Genomic DNA, 19,218 nt, shown 5'->3' with positions numbered 1-19,218 from the left:
ATAATGTTGGGGACGTGAATTCGATTCCGGGTGTGACTGTTCAGTAATTTTTATAATCTACAAAACTGATACTTCTGATGTATACTAACATGAAAAATATTCAATTTCTCTGGGTCTAAGAGTTCAGACGACCTCCTTCATAGGTGAAACGCCAACAACACAAAATTACGTCATCCATATCAACTTCATTCGTAACCGTCTGGCAAGTAACGTGTTTGGACAAGAATTGATGAACACATAAGGGCTAAACACGTCCTTACTGCTGTAGTATGGGCCAAAACTGAGTTCCAAGGAATTGTTCGTAGCTGTGCACAAACTGCAAATTGTTATCGAACTTACAACGCTAGTCACGGGAATGATCCTATTTAAGAAGTCAACTCACCTTTCTATTTAGGAGAAGGGCGAAACAAAATGCATTACTGTTATCAGCTAACAAATCTTTATATTCCATTTCTTGTCATAAAATGAAAATTCTATCTGTAAATCCATAAACGTAATAATATTATTGCGTTCATGTGTAAACCTAAGAAACATCTGACATACTCTATATCTTTCCTGTTCGTAAAAATACCTTCGACTATGTTACTTTTTCTTTCCTTCTGTGTAAATAATAATAATAATAATAATAATAATAATAATAATAATAATAATAATAATAATAATAATAATAATAATAAAAGAATGACATAATTACAATACCAATTATATAAACATTATCTTCCCATTCAGAAAAATTAATAACTGCTACGACGGGATTTGAACCCAGGTAGCTGTAATGAGAGTTTCCTGCTTTAACATTTTTTTTAAACAAAACGCCCTACCGGAGTATTCTTCGCCACTTGCACCTCATGGCGGAGGTCAATTTAAATTCCGACCTTGCTCTTCAGGGGAATTCGAATCCTTAGTGGATTGCGCCTCATGTTCAGCAGCCTCATGATCATGTGGCCTCAATTTGCCTCAAATTCCTCATATGAAATAAGAAAGTAAACTAGTAGTTATGGAGCATAAACATAGAACTGTCTATTTCTACACCTGTTGATACAATTTAAAGAATGTGAAAATAATTTTGTCGTCTTTTGTTCTTTGGAAATTAGAAGTTGTGGTAAAGACGAAATGTAAATAAATCGGGACAATCCCTGCAATCGATGAGAAGCGGCGTAACTTAGATCTTTTCTGGGGTGCAAGCATTAATAAGCTTATTTGGGCCCCCTAGGAAAAGTTGTTCTTCTAATTCTTGGGCCCCTCTTTCCAATTTTCTCTCAGTCTTTATGGGGGCCCAGTGCCTGTGGGCCCTCCCACACGGGAAGGTCTGCGGTCCCGTTAGTTACTACCTGGGCCCATTCCGTACATGACAAAATTATTAAGGAGACAATATTGATAAATCTCAAAGCCATACGAATAAATATTATTTCTAGAGCCCCTAATAGTAGGCATTTTTTACTGAAATGGGTTCACGACTCATCTTTGTTTACTTACTTTTTGTGTGCTGTTTTGTTTATGTAATGTGTCGACCCTATTTGATGCTTTATTTCTAATTTCATGTTCCTATCGTATATGGACTAAGAAAATTTATTTTGAAAATGGGGCCCCTCAAACTTCGGGGAGATTCTCTGGGGGGACAGGTGCCCCCTGACCCCATCAGTTATGACTCTGCCGATGGTGTAGCCTCATCTTGACGAACGTTTCGTGATATGTTCCTCATTGAGGAACGTCTATATAACTTGTTTTTGAGTTAAACAAGGAAATCTCGAGTAAGTCATTAAGACTCACAAATTGCCTATATTTTCTTGTTTATATTTTTATTTATATTTTGTTTATATTTGTTTGTTTCTGTTGTATTTGAGTATCTTGTTTATATTTTACCATGAAACGATTTTAACTAGGTATTAGTTTGCATGGAAATTTAAATGGCGCGGTGGGTGAGTGGTTAGGGCGTTGAAGTTTTATTTGGTGGACCCGGGTTCGAATCCCGGTTAGGCTCAAACTTTTTCAATTGTTTATGTTTCAATTTCAATTTTAATTCATACTCAGTGTGACATACCAGATCTTCTTTCCTCCAGAAAGAAAAAGACGTTGGAATGAGGAAAATTGGAGAAGGTCTCTCAATGGAGGCAATCATTTACAAAGTTATTTGCAGTAGTTGTTCTAGATTTGATATTTTCAGCTACTTTCAAGCATTTTCTGATTCATATGTGATGAGTGTTTTTTTATATCTTTGAATATACAGTATATAATGAAAAATACACTACATACACAACACTATTGAAATTAACATATGTTGTTCACTGGATAACACGCTCTGAACCAGAGAGATTGATCTCCGAACGGAGAAATGTTCGTTGTTCTTCTACTCACAATTTTACTTCCATACAGAGTGCTACCAACTGCTGTCAGTGCCGAGAAAAGTTACGTGTAATTTGGGTTGCATCTCTCTATGCGTTCTTACAACTGCAAATTACCTGGACCCCAAGTAATGGAATAAGAGCACTTTTGGGGGGCGGAGATACTTGTGTGGCTTGGTGTACATGTAGCAGTAAGGACGAAATTAAGTGAAATGAAATGTTTCAATTTAACGTCCCACGATTACATCCTTAGGCTAAGGGATACGATTATTAAGCCAAGTGAATAATGATGGGATAATTGGTGGAATGAGAAAGTGGGAGAACACAAGTGCCCTCAGGAAACCCACGGACATGATGTCCACCACAAACTTACTTGACTGGGGATCGAACCAAAGAGAAGTAAACTCTCTACCACTCAGCCACTGTGTCCCCGTATAGGACAATTGTATAAAAATAGATGACTGAACCATAACATCATAGTCGTAATTGTTCATCTAAAATAAGAAAATTGTCAATGTTCTTTTGCCTTACGTTGGGACAAAATTTCCATTTTTATTTGAAAACATATTTGTAACTGTCTATAGCATATTTTTTGTTTGTCAAAATATATGCTATAGTAATTGCACAAAGCAAAATTACTGTATTGTATTGCTGTGATGGAATATATTTAAACTCTAGAAAAACATATAGTTGAGCGAAATGGTTATCATTCGACTATTTCCACCTACAGCTGCACTGATATCCACCACGTGTACTTGTGGATATAAGAGTTGAAAATTTCCTATCATAAATTAGAAACAGTCTAAATTACTTCCAGTAGTGCTATTCAGCCGGTTCGCATCGGTTCGGTAGAACCGTTTGTTATACCAAGGCATAAACACACACACACACAGACACACACACACACACATATATAGGGCTTAAGCCCCCCCGAAACCTTACTTACTATAGTAAACTATATGAAATATCTTGCAGAATTTTCACATTTTCAGGCAAAGCCCCCCCGAAAGTTAGCAAAGCCCCCCGAAACAAAATCGTAAATACGCCACTCATATATACATACATGAGTGAAAGAAAGAATCCAAAGAAATTTGTGAAAACACCTCTGTACTTTTCCTGCTCGTTTGCATTGTTGTGAAAGCAAGCAATTTTGAATTTTTTCAATTCAATAGGCAGACAGAAATTTGAATATGGATTCCGGGATTTTGCCCGAAATATTGGGATCTGTGAGTGTAATCCACATGATACATATCTAATTCTCGTTTGGAGATATGCACCTTCGAAGCAGTGTGTACGAAATAGAGTGGTCTTTTCATCGATATCTCGAACGATTGCTTGCCATGACCCATACTATCATTTCTCAAATTTAAACTTTATGTAATTTTTATACGGTTGTAGATTATGTCCCGATCTGTTATCAAAATCTGTTTGAGTTTTTTTCCAATCACCTTAACTCTTAACTAAAAAATCTAGCCACCGAGTCCAAATTCAATATGGTACTCTTAAATTACAGCTACGTCCTACGGAACGAACTTACACAAACTTTAATGCCACAAATAATATAAGAGGGGCTGCTGGAAAATACGTATGTAACGTTCGTTGTCAATTTGATGCAGTTGCTAGTTTTTATTCTGCATTTTTTTTTAAATTTATGTAATAGCAGATTGATTGTATCTATTGTTATTTGATTTCTCCTAACAGTGACACATACTCCTAACAGTGACTTAAGTGATCCTCACAGTGATACACATACTCCTAGCAGTGACTCAAGTGATCATAACAGTGACTCAAGTGATCCTAACAGTGACGTATACTCCTAATAGTGACACACATACTCTTAACAGTGACTCAAATGATCCTAACAGTGACACACATACTCCTAACAGTGATACATACTCTTAACAGTGACTCAAGATTATCCTAACAGTGACTCAATAGATCCTAACAGTAAGTCAGATGATCCTAACAGTGAGTCAAATGATCCTAACAGTGACACACATACCCTAACAATGACTCAAATGGTCCTAACAGTGACTCAACTCAAATTATCCTAACAGTGACATACATACTCCTAACAGTGACTCAAATTATGCTAACAATAATACAAGTGATCCTAACACTGACACACATATTGTAAATATATGACAAGGACACACACGTGTTGCCTCTAATCCGGAAAACAACCCGATTTGCTACGATTGGCGTTTTGTGGGATATGAATTATTTTTTTCTTAAAGCATGCGAGGCTTACAGTTTCTAAAAACCTCGAAAGCAATTATAGATCCTGAAATTCAACACTATCAGCAGTTCATGTTTGAATCTTTCGTGACCTTGACAAATAAAATGAGAGAGAGAGCAATTCAATGTGGTAGAAGTGTATTCCATTCGTGCTCCCTTGACTGTCATTTGTTGATCCTGTGCGTTCGAGAGCTCTTCAGCTGAAAGGGAAGTCGAAAGTGAGAAAAGTGGTTGATGCTGTGGTGCACAGTTGGAGAGGCGCCAAACCACGATGCAAATCTTCTCCTCCCTTGCAGCCTCATCAACAGTGTTACCAGTTCATGAATAAATTAGGTTTTTGAATAGTTCTACTGAGATCCTTTTGTATTTAATGTTCGAAGCATGATAGTTTGGTTCTTCCCCGAGAGATTATTCAAATCAACTTTCGTAAACTACACTCTATTAAAATCATTAGCAATGAATACTATTTTACAGTTAATTCAATTCTTCATTAACCGATAATCACGGCAAAGACATACTACAGAGGAAGATGAAAGATCATAAAATGCACAGATAGATAGAATGAGGTTTCAATAGAGAGGACAAGTTTATTTATTTATTTATGTATTTTTTTTAGAAAATTCATTGCAGGGACAGACTAGGGCAAAATCATAATGTGAGGGAGCTGCACTGGAACACAAAACTAACATAATCGAAAATAAATTTTCTTCCCGTCCCGTGCACAGGTTCTTAAACGTACAGCGATTTAAACTGTATTCTATGACTTAGCAAATTGCAAACATCTATTTATAACCAGTGGTATAGCCTGGATATTTTACTAGGGAAAGCTGGCTTCTTGTTTGATTTTAATTATGAAGGAACATCAAATTTACAGAATTAGCTTCCATTTTAAAAAAATGCACAAGGTAAAATAAAATTTCGAATTAAATACAAAAAAAAAGTCACTTGTCTAATAAATCAGTCCATCCAGAAAAAGACGAAAAAAGTGATTTGTTCTACTAAAAAGACTTAAAATGTCATAACATGTTTTATCCAATGTAAACTTGTGTATTTCGTACAAATCTGACCCTAGATATTCCTTTCAGGTTCGGCAATCCATATATATATATATATATATATATATATATATATATATATACAAAGCTAAACTTCCTGTCACTGATGGACTGCCCTATAATATAGTCCCAAAGTCCTGTGTAGGAATGAGGAACGACCGACACACATTTTAGTGACTATAATACGAAGTCTGTAACCATAATTGTTGTCCATGAGCAATTGGCAATGTAGTGCAAGTCACAAAGCTTAATATTACTCTGTTTACACTCTGGCTTGTCTCTTTGTAGCCTTTTCCTTCAGTAGGCGTATAAGTTCACACAGAACAGTCCCTTTTAAACGCCTGGCCGGTTGTACAGTACATTCTAATCACTACAGTACGGATTTATATGCAAAATGCATGTTCATATTAACACACAGAAATGTATATAAAATATTTTTTCTTTCTTTTCGACGGGCTGGTAAGGATTGGTTTGAGGCACAAATGTTAGCACATGGAAGCGCATATTTTGAGTGAATTTCGAAGTGCATGCATATTTCGTAAACTTTCCAAGACACTGCATATTTCCGAATTTCATTGCTGCATAGTAGCATATTTCAGAGAATATTACAAGAAAGTAGGTTTTATTTAAAGTGAACTGAATCACTTTGCAAACGCAAATGTAGATTAAAAAAAAAAAAAATGCGTTGAGTTTGTTCCTCACAATCCTAGGTAAATTCACTTTCCATTGTTTTCGAATTCGGTATTTTTCACATGCACCACTAACTTCTTCTGATGTAGAGAGGAATTTTTTCATATGCTAAACTTTTCTTACTTATAAACGCAGGGGGTTTACAGAAGAAAACCTAAGGAAGACGTTCATAGTTCATTGCAACAAAAGTCATTAAGGTATTGAAAGAAATTGGAATTTTACTTTCTTAGTCCTGTATATATTTCAGTATATTGTATGTTAAATTTTTAATGCATATTTTAGTGCATATATATATATATATATATATATATATATATATATATATATATATATATATATATATAGATAGATAGATAGATAGATAGATAGATAGATAGATAGATAGATAGATAGATATTAAAAATATTTTTCGTGCATATTTGCATCCATATCTCGAGGTTGGTTTGTGCATGGAAATCCGGGCTCTAATAATCACACTCTTACTCGTGACAAAGAATTTTCCTACCTTCTCGCGGTCGGTGGGAGAATGAGAAATAGATTGGAGATTGTAATCTCTTTGCTGGTTACGCGCTCTATTAGGAAGGTAGGAGGGATTGAAAGGAAGAGATTTGTTATGCCTCTCGCGCGAACAGTGTTTCTTCCAGACATGTTTTGGGGGGACACCGCTCCCCGGAGGAGAGCAAAATAATGTCTATAATTTTGAATAATAGACGTATAAATAGAATAATAATAAAATGGTACCGCTTGAAAATAATATGTGCCCCTCGGAATACGAAGGGTGCCCGCCCCGGAACATTTTTTTCTGAAAGAAACACTGTCATAGAGATTGCGAAAGAGACTGTCATATTTTCAAATGGAAAGAGAAATTAAAAGTAAATTTTCGGAGGATTATGTTTGCGACGCATATATACAATTTATTATGAAGGGAAAATTTATTTTTAAAAAAATAATTTTTAACGCACTTTCATTAGAATTTAGTAACATCTGATGCATGCGTACGCAAGTTAAAACAGAAAAAAGAACATTTACCGAACGAATGAATATTCTTCGACAGTTTTAAGTTTATTTATCTCTAAAATGCTATTGTAAAAGCAAGCATGCGAAACCAGAGCCAAATATATAAGTGTTACATTTTCAATTCAAACAAGTAATTATAAAAGTCTTCAATAAGTAGAGAATAGAAAAGTGCAAAATAGAAGTTCAAATTTTAGAAAGAAATACATAAACATGTATTCCTATTGCTTTTATGAGCATGATGGGCAAAATTATAGTGGATTTAAATCAATTGTCAAGACATATATATAAGTTTAGGGCAGGAACACTCGAGGGGTCCTGCTAGACTTGGGGAAGCTTGACGCATATTTTGGTGTTTCCTCATGGACGTGTGGTTTGGAAAACGCGTTTTAGGCGTGGGATACCAGATTCGATTCCCGGTAGAAGCACTTATGATTCTGATTCTACGTTAAACAATAGGTCTACAAATGTTTACGTATGTAAGTCTACGACCTAGTGCTGAACATGAATGGTCAATTGCTTTGGAAACGATCGAAATCGAATGCATACTTGAATTACAATCCAGCATGAAAATATTACCGTATTCTACTTTACAAGTTGAATGTTATGAACATACGAGATATGAAGCTAGTAAACTTTTCACCATTACTTAGTTTTATGTATTATTTTCAAATTATAGTATACTGTTAATATTATACGTTCTATCGAACTTGGTTATAACAGCAGTATCTTCAGAGACACCTATTTTATTGCGTCAAATATTCAGTGGAACTAATTAGGCCTAATTACTCATAAGAGTAGTGGTTTTATACCATGCTTAAAATGACAAGCCATGTAGCACAAACTCATATCTGTAACATAGCACGCTTGACTTCGTTTTGCGTGGTCCCGAGTTCGATTCCCAGTGGGAATACAGTTGAAGGTTGAGCAGTGTTCACAGCCAATAATTGGTTTTCACTTCTTGAGTAAAATTGAATTCTTTGTGCTGTGTAAAGTATTTAAAATTCAGTGCAGTAATTCTGTATGTGAGATATATACCAGATCTACGAATACGACAAAGCAATTGCAAATTCGTTATTGTTTTTCCAGTAATATTTGTGTTTTTCATCAGAATGTCAAGAATACCTTCAAAATTAAAAACCACTGGAGGTTGTAATGCTGGACGGGGGAGTAAACCTGGTCTTGCCGCCCCACAGCAGATATACCTTTAATCTGGGAATTCTGGGACAGCCACTGTTTTCCAACAGGTTCTAAATCACCTTATGATCACGGCCGGCCCTAAGCAATTTGCCGCCCCATACAATGTCATCATTTGCCGCCTTTTGTTCTCCAGAAAGAGCAAATCTTAAAAGCCACGATTTTAAGTATAATACCTCATCATAAAAACGAAGGGGCAGTGCACTCGCACTCAGAAAGACCTAAATACTAAAAATACAATCTCTTGTGTGTTTTTTCTTTAAATAATAATATATTGTTAGTGAAAGATAAAGTAAACACCTGCAGAGGAAACATGGTATGTTTTTTATATACAATTCAGTATCGAGCTTCAATCTCAATATATTAGTTTGCAAATCCAGTACAACTAACTCTTTTATCTTTATTTCTTGATTTTCCTTCTACATCTGTTATTTTTTAAAAATTGTTTTCACCTTCAATGATAAGAAACTTGTTTGTGACAAAGACAAGCCTAGTTTTCATATAAAAACTATGATAACTAACTAAATGGAACGGATATTCACTACTTGTACTTCTTCGACAATTGAAATGTTATATTTGACAATCAAGCAATTCATGCTGGGATTTGTTTAACTATTTGCTTTAGCACTGTCAGTGGAACCTTAAATTAATGAGACCAAAACATGATTTATGAATGTAGTATTCAAATAGGTCAGGTTAGTAAATTTAACTACCGTTATAACAAAGTCTGTTTCCAACAAGAAATATTTATTTTAAATAATATAGTTATGACAGATTTTGCTGCTCCTCGAAACTTGTAACCCCGTGCACATATGATAGAGACGGCTCTGCTTACGAAGCTGAGATTATACCGATAATTCTGTGCTCTCATCCAGGCTTTCCAGAAAATATTGTCTAGGGGGCGGTTCGAATCAAAATATGAGGAAGTCGTATGGGGATAAGTACGTGCCCTACACAAGAGGGACATGTAAGCGAATATATATATATATATATATATATATATATATATATATATATATAGAGAGAGAGAGAGAGAGAGAGAGAGAGAGAGATCATTGTCAGCTCCAAGGTCGGCCAACTCCAGAGATGTTAAACTCCCAGGAAGTATGCCTGGAAGAAACAATGCTCGCACCGGATATCGATCTGAACCACGTATACAAGCATGGGAGGGGGAGTTATTGAACAAGACAATTTTTTATTCGCACTTGTTTGACTATAGAATTCTTCCTGATTTCTTAAGGTCGGTCATATATTGACTAGAGAAGAGCTGGACTGAGGTTCAATGCTGTGAGCAATGCAACAAAACTATGTGCCGCATATTCACTCGAGCAGATGCCAGCGACGCAAGTATGCTAGTTGTCGCCCCGGGCAAGAACTCGCTTTAGCGCCCCTCTGACCAACCAAACGAAAACGCTCCCCCAAATATTTACCCAATTTTTGCGCCCTTCCAATCCGGCGCCCGGGGCACAAGCCCCATTTGTCCCCTCCTAGTTACGTCACTGAGCAGATGCTGGACCGAAGCCTCTACACCGTTACAACTAAGAAACACAGTCAGTGCACTTAAGCCCCTGTCTCCGCATGCTCTCCTGCCTCGGTTTGTCTGGCCTTTCTGTGGTTAATATGCAACCGGCCTAATCTTCTGGAGGCATTGGCTACTTTAATATAGGTTTCACTGAAAAGTATTAAATGTCGCATGTTGACTGGCAACCCTGTTTTATCTACCAACAACTGGTTTAAATTGTACTCTTTAACACTCTCTCTCTCTCTCTCTCCCTCTGTGTGTGTGTATGTGTGTGTGTGTGTGTCACTGTCATTAAGAAGAGGCTACACTCTTTTGTTTTTTCTATATTTTTTTATCTTTTTATATAGAAAAAGTTTAATCAGTGTCACATGTGACTGATAAATTTCAAGTGTTCATCCACTGTTTTGCTGCTTCTTGGTCTTCATCACACATGAAAATATTATGCCCTCACTTCAAAATAACGCACATGATTTATATAAGCACAATGGCCTTGACTTTCTTGTACTGTTCGTGTGAAATAGCCGTGTTCTGCGCCAAATACGAAAAGGGAACTTAACAACACTTGCCAGAATAGAATATAGATCTTTAAAGAAGTAACGAAACATTTGAGGTGAAACTTTCTAGTCTCTTGTAGTTTAAGATTTATATTAGATAACATTAGAAAATTTCTATTATATGTCGAGCTTTTGATACTATTATCAGCAGTGATAATTTCAGGAGATGACCCGGGTGGAACCTCCCGGGTGGAACCTCCCTCCCCCACACACACAAAACGAAATTTTCCCCTGGAACATATTTCCGAATGTGTTCAACGTGGGTCAGTATTTTCACAGTACTGTTTGCATCCCCCGTGTATTGGACTCTCTAGATGAAATCTTCTGAAATTATCTATGACTATCATCATCATCATCATCATCATAGTTTGCTAACATTAGTTATTGATATTCACGTGACTGTTTTATGAAAGGTGTAAATCTTGTTATGAACAGCGTTATTTCACATTTTGCTTGAAGAAAAGTAATATTCCGATATACGTAGATTTCGCGTTTTCATTAGACTATCATTATAATATTATTTAAAATATATATTTCTACATATCCCAAACTCAAAGGGACAATGCACCCCTTTCAACTTAAGGCCCAAAGACGTCCTTGCTTGTAGTGTAAGTTAGGTAGAACTTTAAAAAAAATTAAAACTACAGCTGTACATAACAGAGTATGTTGTAATTATATTTTAAAAATAGATAAAGAAATAATAGTTTAGCTAAACAAACCGATATTTTTATCATAAAACTAATAAAGCTGCTCATGACAAATTAGAGCATATCTAATTAGATAATAAAATAATTGTTGAGCAAAGCCAACAGATTTTTATCATAAAACTATTACAGCTGGTCATGAAAAATTAAGAGTACAATAATTAGATTTAAAAAAAAAAAAACAATTGTTGAGAGAAACAAACCGATTTTTATCATAAAACTAACACAGCTGCTCATGACAAATTAGAATATACCTAATTATATAAGAAAATAATCATTGAGCGAAGGTAACAGATTTTTTATCTTGAAAGTATTACAGTTGTTCATGAAAAATTAAAGAGTACACTAATTAGATTTAAAAAAGTAATCGTTGAGAGAAACAAACCGATTTTTATCATAAAACTAACACAGCTGCTCATGACAAATTAGAGTATACCTAATTAGATAATAAAATAATTGTTGAGCAAAGTCAACAGATTTTTATCATAAAACTATTACAGCTGCTCATGAAACATTAAGAGTACTAATTAGATTTAAACAAGTAATCGTTAAGCAAAACAAACCGATTTTTATCATAAAAACTAATACAGCTGCTCATGACAAATTAGAGTATATCTAATTAGATAAGAAAATAATCGTTGAGCAAAACCAACAGATTTTTATCATAAAACTAATACAGCTGTGCATAACAAATTAGAGTACAGTAATTAGATAAAAAAAAGAACTTATCATTGAGCAAAGGAAATTGATGTTTATCATAAAACTAATATCATGCAACAGTTTGATCAACACTACTTGTAGACTATAGTGTTTGATGAAGCCAAAGGGCGGTATTCAGAGATAATTCGTTTATCGAGGTTAGTCACAGACTAGTTACTGGCATACTAGCTCTTTACTAAGGAATGTGCACTTTTTGGTATAAAGAGTCTACTTCAGCACAACTAAAAAGTTGATTTGGGTATTATTAACTTATAAAACCCCGATGCATTGGATGAGAAAAATACATGTGGCAACTACGGAAAAGTAGATGAGCGCATGCGTAGTCTGTAAAAATGAAAATACATGAAATACAAAATACGAAATGTTGTGTCACACGCTAAACCATAAGTAAAAGATTAGCAGCCTTTACTCCAGATTAGTTAGTCATATGTGATTAACTTTGTCTAATACTACGTCCTAATCAGAAATTCTGAATATAATTTTGATAACCATCCGTTAGTCAACCCCGTAGAATTGCCTTAATCAGACGTCAAAACAACTCTGCATAAAGCCCAAAGTGTTTACATGGCAAAACTGTTACTCGATGTTAGTTTCATAGTAAAATTCGGTTTACTTTGTTCAGTGGTTATTTTATTATTTTATTATAGTATATAATATGCAAAGCTGGTATAATAGAGAATGTTAAAGTACACTAGTATTTAAAATACATTTTTAAATTTGCACTGGCATTGTTACTTCATATTAGGCTATACGACATCTTGAAAACACTAGAACATGTGTAATATTTATCAAATAGATCACGAACTATATCCAATCAAGGAGAAATGGAAGCCGAAATATTCCAAATGGAAAGTTTAAGTAGTAAGGGGATAAAATAGCATTTTAACTTATAAAAATTGCATTCTACAATGCATTGCAGACATTCTCTGGGTACATTCTTGTTGCGAACTTGAAAATTTCCATTCACCAGGTTCCTTACATTAATCTATTCGTATCGACGTGAGAATTATAACTTGTCTTGGATATTCAATCCATCAATTATTCTGTATCATGATATTCCTGCTTTTCCTTCTACTATACCTTCATCATATTCCTTAAATGTGTTAATCAATGGAAAATAGTGAAAATGAGCGCCTGAGACCAGAATCGAACATGGGTTACCGACTTACTATGCCAGTCCGTTAAAAACTACGCTGCCGACTCCTTCTTGAGATTAGACATATACATTTTTAAGTCTAGTGTTCAGCCATTTATGGTTTGGATAGTGCCGGAAGACAAAATTGGATATCTGAGTTCGATTCCCAGTCCAAGTCGCACTTTTTTTTTACTGTCTCAATTTTATTTACTCTACAGCAAGCAGAGGATTTATTGTAGTATAAAAAATTCGATTGCTTCCTCTATCTCTCATAAGTGTCTTCGCAGTTTCTTTCTAACTGAAATGTGAGCTAGAATATCATTCTATACCATATCTGGTCATCATGCAGTTACTGAGAATCTGGATCAACACCAGATTAACTAAAATAAGGAAACATATTATCCATGCACTACGCTGGACTTTATTTCGGGAGGGGTTCGAAGCTTTTGGAAGGTTCAAATTCAACATGAGGATAAATTATTCTAAAATTTGTAAAGTCACACATAAAATTCAGGATTTTGGATCCCCAGGACCCACCCCTTTGTGCGTTCCTGTTACTGCCTATTAAAAACAGTGGGCAGCAGGATGCCTTTTAGATGTATGATAAGAGGTTAACACATTGTCTCTCGTAGCCGCTATTGCCGACTTTGTGGAGTGGAATTCTCTTATTCTTAATTCAGGTACTTCCAATTGCCTTACAATATTGGGTTCAACATTGAGAATTCTGTGCCTAAATAGGGTGACGAAACCAAAACCTCGCTCACCAAACAAATACGCTTGCCATTAAGCTACGCGGAAGAACTTTAGTGTTATTAATAGTGTAATATCTTTGATTATATTCTTTAAAACAATATCTTCAATTGTTCTAATGTATATTTTACTTGTTTCATGTTTATTTTTCTTCTGGTATTTTAAACTTCTTTGTCTATGACTTGCAATTAGGAAATAATTCTTCTTTAAACAAAGAACTCGAATCTCAAGATGTTAAAATGTTTACAAAATTATCTTTCAGTCAACATAAAAGAAAAAAATGTTATTTTTTTGCATTCAGGATCCGGGAACCTAGAGTTGATGACATCTATTTTCATCAGTCTTGCATTTGTAATCTATCAACAAACTAAAATGCATTTGCAGACAAAGTGATTGTAAAGATAGATCAACTACAAGATGCATTTTTTGATGCCTGCTGATCAATCAACATTGTAATGTGTTCTTCCACAGATTCGTATCACGTATAACAACAAACATTGCATTATTTTGGAACGTGACACAAAATTATCATCTATGTAAAAAGCACATACTAATGATTGACGTCATTTTACAGAAAGCTTTTAGGCAATTCGTATGTTAAAGCACGCATTGAACGACTAAATAAAAAAAAACGTTGATTGAGTTGATTTTTAGTTTAGCGTCCCTTTCAGCAGCGAGGCTATATGAGACGTGGACCTACTGATTAACGTGGAGTCCGAACCACGTGGGCTCCAGCCGAGAATCGAACCTGGGTCTCCCACGCCAAAGGCGCGTACGCTAACCGCTTAGCCATGAGGGAGCTCTTAAGTAAGTGAAAAAAAAAGAGTATTAAAGAACTATACGAAAACTAATATTTTACGTTCGTGTTTTACCTAATGTTATTAATTATAATTATTTTAGTAATAATTGTATGAAGTCATTTTTGTCATACTTTTTTGCGACGACGCCCCACGACAAAGGGTCACATTTGACATATACGATGGGTGGATTTATTATTGATGAGATAATTTCTCGTCAACTTGGTAGGAAATCGCAACCTCAAATGTCCTTGGTAAATATAAACAAAATTCAGTTTCCACTATGCACGAAAGATGTCAATTAGTGTAACGAATTGGTTCTCTTGCGATCTCGGGTTCTATTGGCCACAACGATTTCAATGTTTGACCCAGCATCGTGAAGCAATTGGGGAGCCATCGGAGTAGAAGTAGTGAAAGCGATTATAGCAGATATGCCAGGTAAATTATTTATATTAACATAAATTCTTATGGTTATAATAGTGCATAAGGCATATATGAGCAAATTACGGGGGTAATTATTAGTTTCGCATTTTTTGATCTGTGGAAGTAATTTAAAAGGTTTATGAATTCAGATGATACCAAATTATGAACAGGTATTTTTATTGGATTTTGAACGAATACCAAAAGGTTCCCCAGAATATATAAAAAAAAAAAATACATCTAAACCTACATACAAATTGTTTATTAGCCTAGAAATTACTAATTTTCTGCAACAATTCGTTAAAGTTGTACCTTTATTGTTTCATACAGCGTTCTCGTCGCAGCATTGAGTTTGGCGCTTCTAAAAGTTGCAGCTTAAAAACAAATTTTATCTTTAAAAGTAGCAAAAGCTACATTATTATTATTATTATTATTATTATTATTATTATTATTATTATTATTATTATTATTATTATTATTATTATTATTATTATTATTATTATTATCAGAAAAGAAAATTGTCCAATAATGAGGCATAAACCCATGTGCTAGAACCATACCACTTACTGACGTGAAACTAATCGTGAAATACATCGTTATTAAGTTCTTCATTACGACGCTAGCAAGTGGACAGTACAGTATATACAGCAATACAATTAATGAGATATAGCCCGAAATGTTCATGAACTCTTAAAGTTTATAAAATATTGTCCAAAGATGAACCATATATCAGTTGATAGGTCAGATCAAGTTGAACAAAATGGAATACTTGAGGGTACATTCTCATGTGTAGTTTTCGAGGAAACCGAGAAAAACTTTTTGTGGCGCTAAAAAGCAAGGATCTTATAAAATAGAGGATCTGCCCTTACAACAAAATCTTGAAGACATACGTCATAGTTTCGCCACCCCTACTCTGCCCACTCCGCCCAATAGGATCGCAATGTTTTGAGCCAACAATCATGGCGGAAACGAAAGTAGCCAACCAGACGATGGCGAAAATGAGAATAGCCAATCAGACTTCCGGTGTTCGGTTGTTTTTTGGCTTCATTCATTGAATAGGATGAAGATACATATGGGCAGATCATCTATTTTATAAGATCCTTGCTAAAAAGTACTCCCAATCTGTGCTATGCATAAGTGTCGTAAGTCTTATAAAACGGCTTTGTCCGTCCGTGTATCGACAGGTATCAGAGCAAAAACGGTAACAGATATCGAGATGCAATTTTTTTTGCAATCGATTCAGCGTCCCAAGAATAAGTTCTATCTCCTTCATTAACTCTTTATTAAAACTGCAAGTGGTTCACATTAGCCATTTGCAGTTTTGACACTTATCGCCATGGAGCAAAAATTATAACAGATAGCGGAAGCGGTATTCTGCAATTGATTCAATGTCTCAAGAGAGTATATCTATGGTCACAACCTTCAACACTCTACCAAAACTGGAAGTGGTTCAGATTTGATATTACTTTCGGTTTTAATATAGATTTCCATATCGCAAAAACGGTAAGAGATATCGAGATGCGTTTTTTTTTTTTTTTTTTTTTTTTTGCAATCGATTCAGCGTTCCAACAATAGGTTCAATCTTCTTTATTAACCCTCTATTCAAATCGAAAATGGTTCAAATTATCCATTTCCGGGTTCAACACTTATCGCCATAGAACGAAAATGGTAATAGAAGCGGCAAGCGGTTTTCTGCAAACCATTCAGCGTGCCAAGAAAACATACAATTGCAACCTGCAACACTCTACCTAAACCGGAAGTGATTGAAATTTACTACTTCCGGTTTCAATACTGATTTCCGTTGAGCGAAAACTGTAATCGACATCGAGATGCGTTTTTTTTTTTTTTTTTTTTTTTTTGTAATCGATTCAACTTCCCAGGAGTAGTTTCTATCTCCTCCCTTAGCCATCTATTCAATCCAGAATTAATTCAAATTACCGATTTCCGGTTTCAAACTTTATCACCATAGAACAAATCAATAAGGCATAGCGAATAATGGCTTTTTGATATGGATCCAGGTCCAAGGAACAGGTTCTATCTTTGATCTTATTAATCTATTGCAACCAATAGTTATGGATGTACTACTTGAAGTTTGAGTACTGAATTCCTATATTTTGGAAGTCTACCGTAGTTTTACACTGCGAAACGAAACTCACTTGTTCATTCTACTAGTGTATAATTGAGAATATTCTGTTAATTAACAGATTATGTTTATTGTTTTCTTCTTTTCCAATCCTGACAGTGGCATAAGTACTTCTAATAGTCACGTACATACTACTTGTGAAATAAAATGCAAGGTTCGAGGTCTGAAGAGTAAGAAGGCCGCCGTTTCAATTATCTCCAACTTTTTGGATTGATACAATTCTACGATTGAGAATAAATCAAATTATCTGGACTTCAGTTTGGCCCCAACAGAGCTCAGAGAGAAACGCAAAAGAACTTCCAGTCTTTTATGCAGTTTTTGAAATGAGACAGTATACGTTAGTATGCTCTGGGTTTTTAGGAACGGAAACATATCTCTGGGAAATACTGTGCCGTATTTCCTATTAGGCCAACTAGGTCCGTGCCTTGAGCGCAAAATTTTTGAAGAGCGCAATATTTAAAAATTAAATATTTTAACATTGTTTTCTTAGAAAAAGTTAAAAAAAATCAAGAGCAAATATAGTATTTCATAAACAATCCTCTTTTACTATCCTAATATGTTTAACTAGCAGCGTTCACCCCGCTTCGCTGGGGTCACCCCGGAACGCAATAAACCTTGTTAATTAGATAATTTTTACTTTTTCGCTTTCAAGTGATATGATAAAAACCATAGTAGATTGCAGTAAATGTTAACATTATATCGCCTGTCATTTATGTTAACCCGCCCCGCTTCGCTGCGGTCACCCCAACCCGCCCCGCTTCGCTGCGGTCATCCCGGAACGCAATAAACTTTGTTACTTAGATAATTTTTACTTTTTCGCTTTCAAGTGATTTATAGCGCCTGTCAGTTATGTTAACCCGCCGAGTCACAGGGTCATGCGGGTTGCATATAAATACGTTTATTTTTATACCTATGATGAACTAATAACAAAGGATTTGTACGTATGGACACCTGAATGGTCAATTATCTCAAGACACTGCTAATTGAAAATTAAAGTGATATGATAAAAACCATCTAGGGTCCACATCCTAACAACCCCCCAAAAATGAAAGAAATCGGTTCAGCCGTATTAGCGTGATGAGCGAACAAAGGATTTTTTGTACGTATTGACACCTGATTGGTCAATTATCTCAAGACACTGGTAATTGAAAATTAAAGTGATATGATAAAAACCATCTAGGGTCCAAATCCTAACAACCCCCCAAAAATGAAAGAAATCGGTTCAGCCGTATTAGCGTGATGAGCGGACAAAGGATTTTGTGCGTTCTCTTTTATATATATAGAAGATGGTAGCTTAGAAATCTGAAAATAATTCAGAACGTATTTCACATTTGGTATTTTTTGTTATGTAGTTGTAGCTCTAGCATCTAGTGACTAGTATTTAACTGTAATAAATTGTTAATTCACTAATAAAATTGTTATAAAATATTAATATAAAATGAAGCATTAAATGCAATTGTAGAGATCACCATATGTATTTTGACATTATTGTTTCCTATATTTCCTGTTATTCTTTCGTTTTTCGGCTTGTTATTGTTTCGTTTTTCGGCCTGTTATTATTTCGTGTATTTTCTGTGTATATAGGAGAATACCCTGTATATTTTCAAATTCACTATCCTAAGCAGTACACTAAATATCTATTATTGTTATCAGTTTTTTTTCTGTGTATATCCAAAATATCCTGTTTTTCCTACTTATCTACATTATGTAGCTTATTATTTTGTATTTCAATTAGTGTTCCTGTATTTGTGTGTCTGCTCAGTGCAATGATGGATATATGTAACAATATTTAACAACAATTAAGACTCATTATTTATGTTATTTAGGTATATAAGTTTTATTTTTAAGTTAGGGATGAAGGGATGGTGAAACATGTAATTATAGGGTGTGCCGACAGCAAAAGTGCCTAGAGCTCCTAAATGCGGCACTGGGGAAAT

At 34.9% G+C, this 19,218-nt stretch overlaps 1 protein-coding gene across 2 annotated transcripts in view; it reads left to right on the top strand.

The window, feature by feature from the left end:
- Positions 1-19,218, top strand: part of Sur (Sulfonylurea receptor) — a 224,983-nt gene that overhangs the window by 98,668 nt on the left and 107,097 nt on the right. The window lies entirely within an intron of this gene.

This window comes from Thermobia domestica, chromosome 9 (assembly GCF_964235325.1).
Source record: "Thermobia domestica chromosome 9, izTheDome1.hap1.1, whole genome shotgun sequence".
NCBI lineage: Eukaryota > Metazoa > Arthropoda > Insecta > Zygentoma > Lepismatidae > Thermobia > Thermobia domestica.
This window is presented reverse-complemented; position numbering and strand designations above follow the sequence as displayed.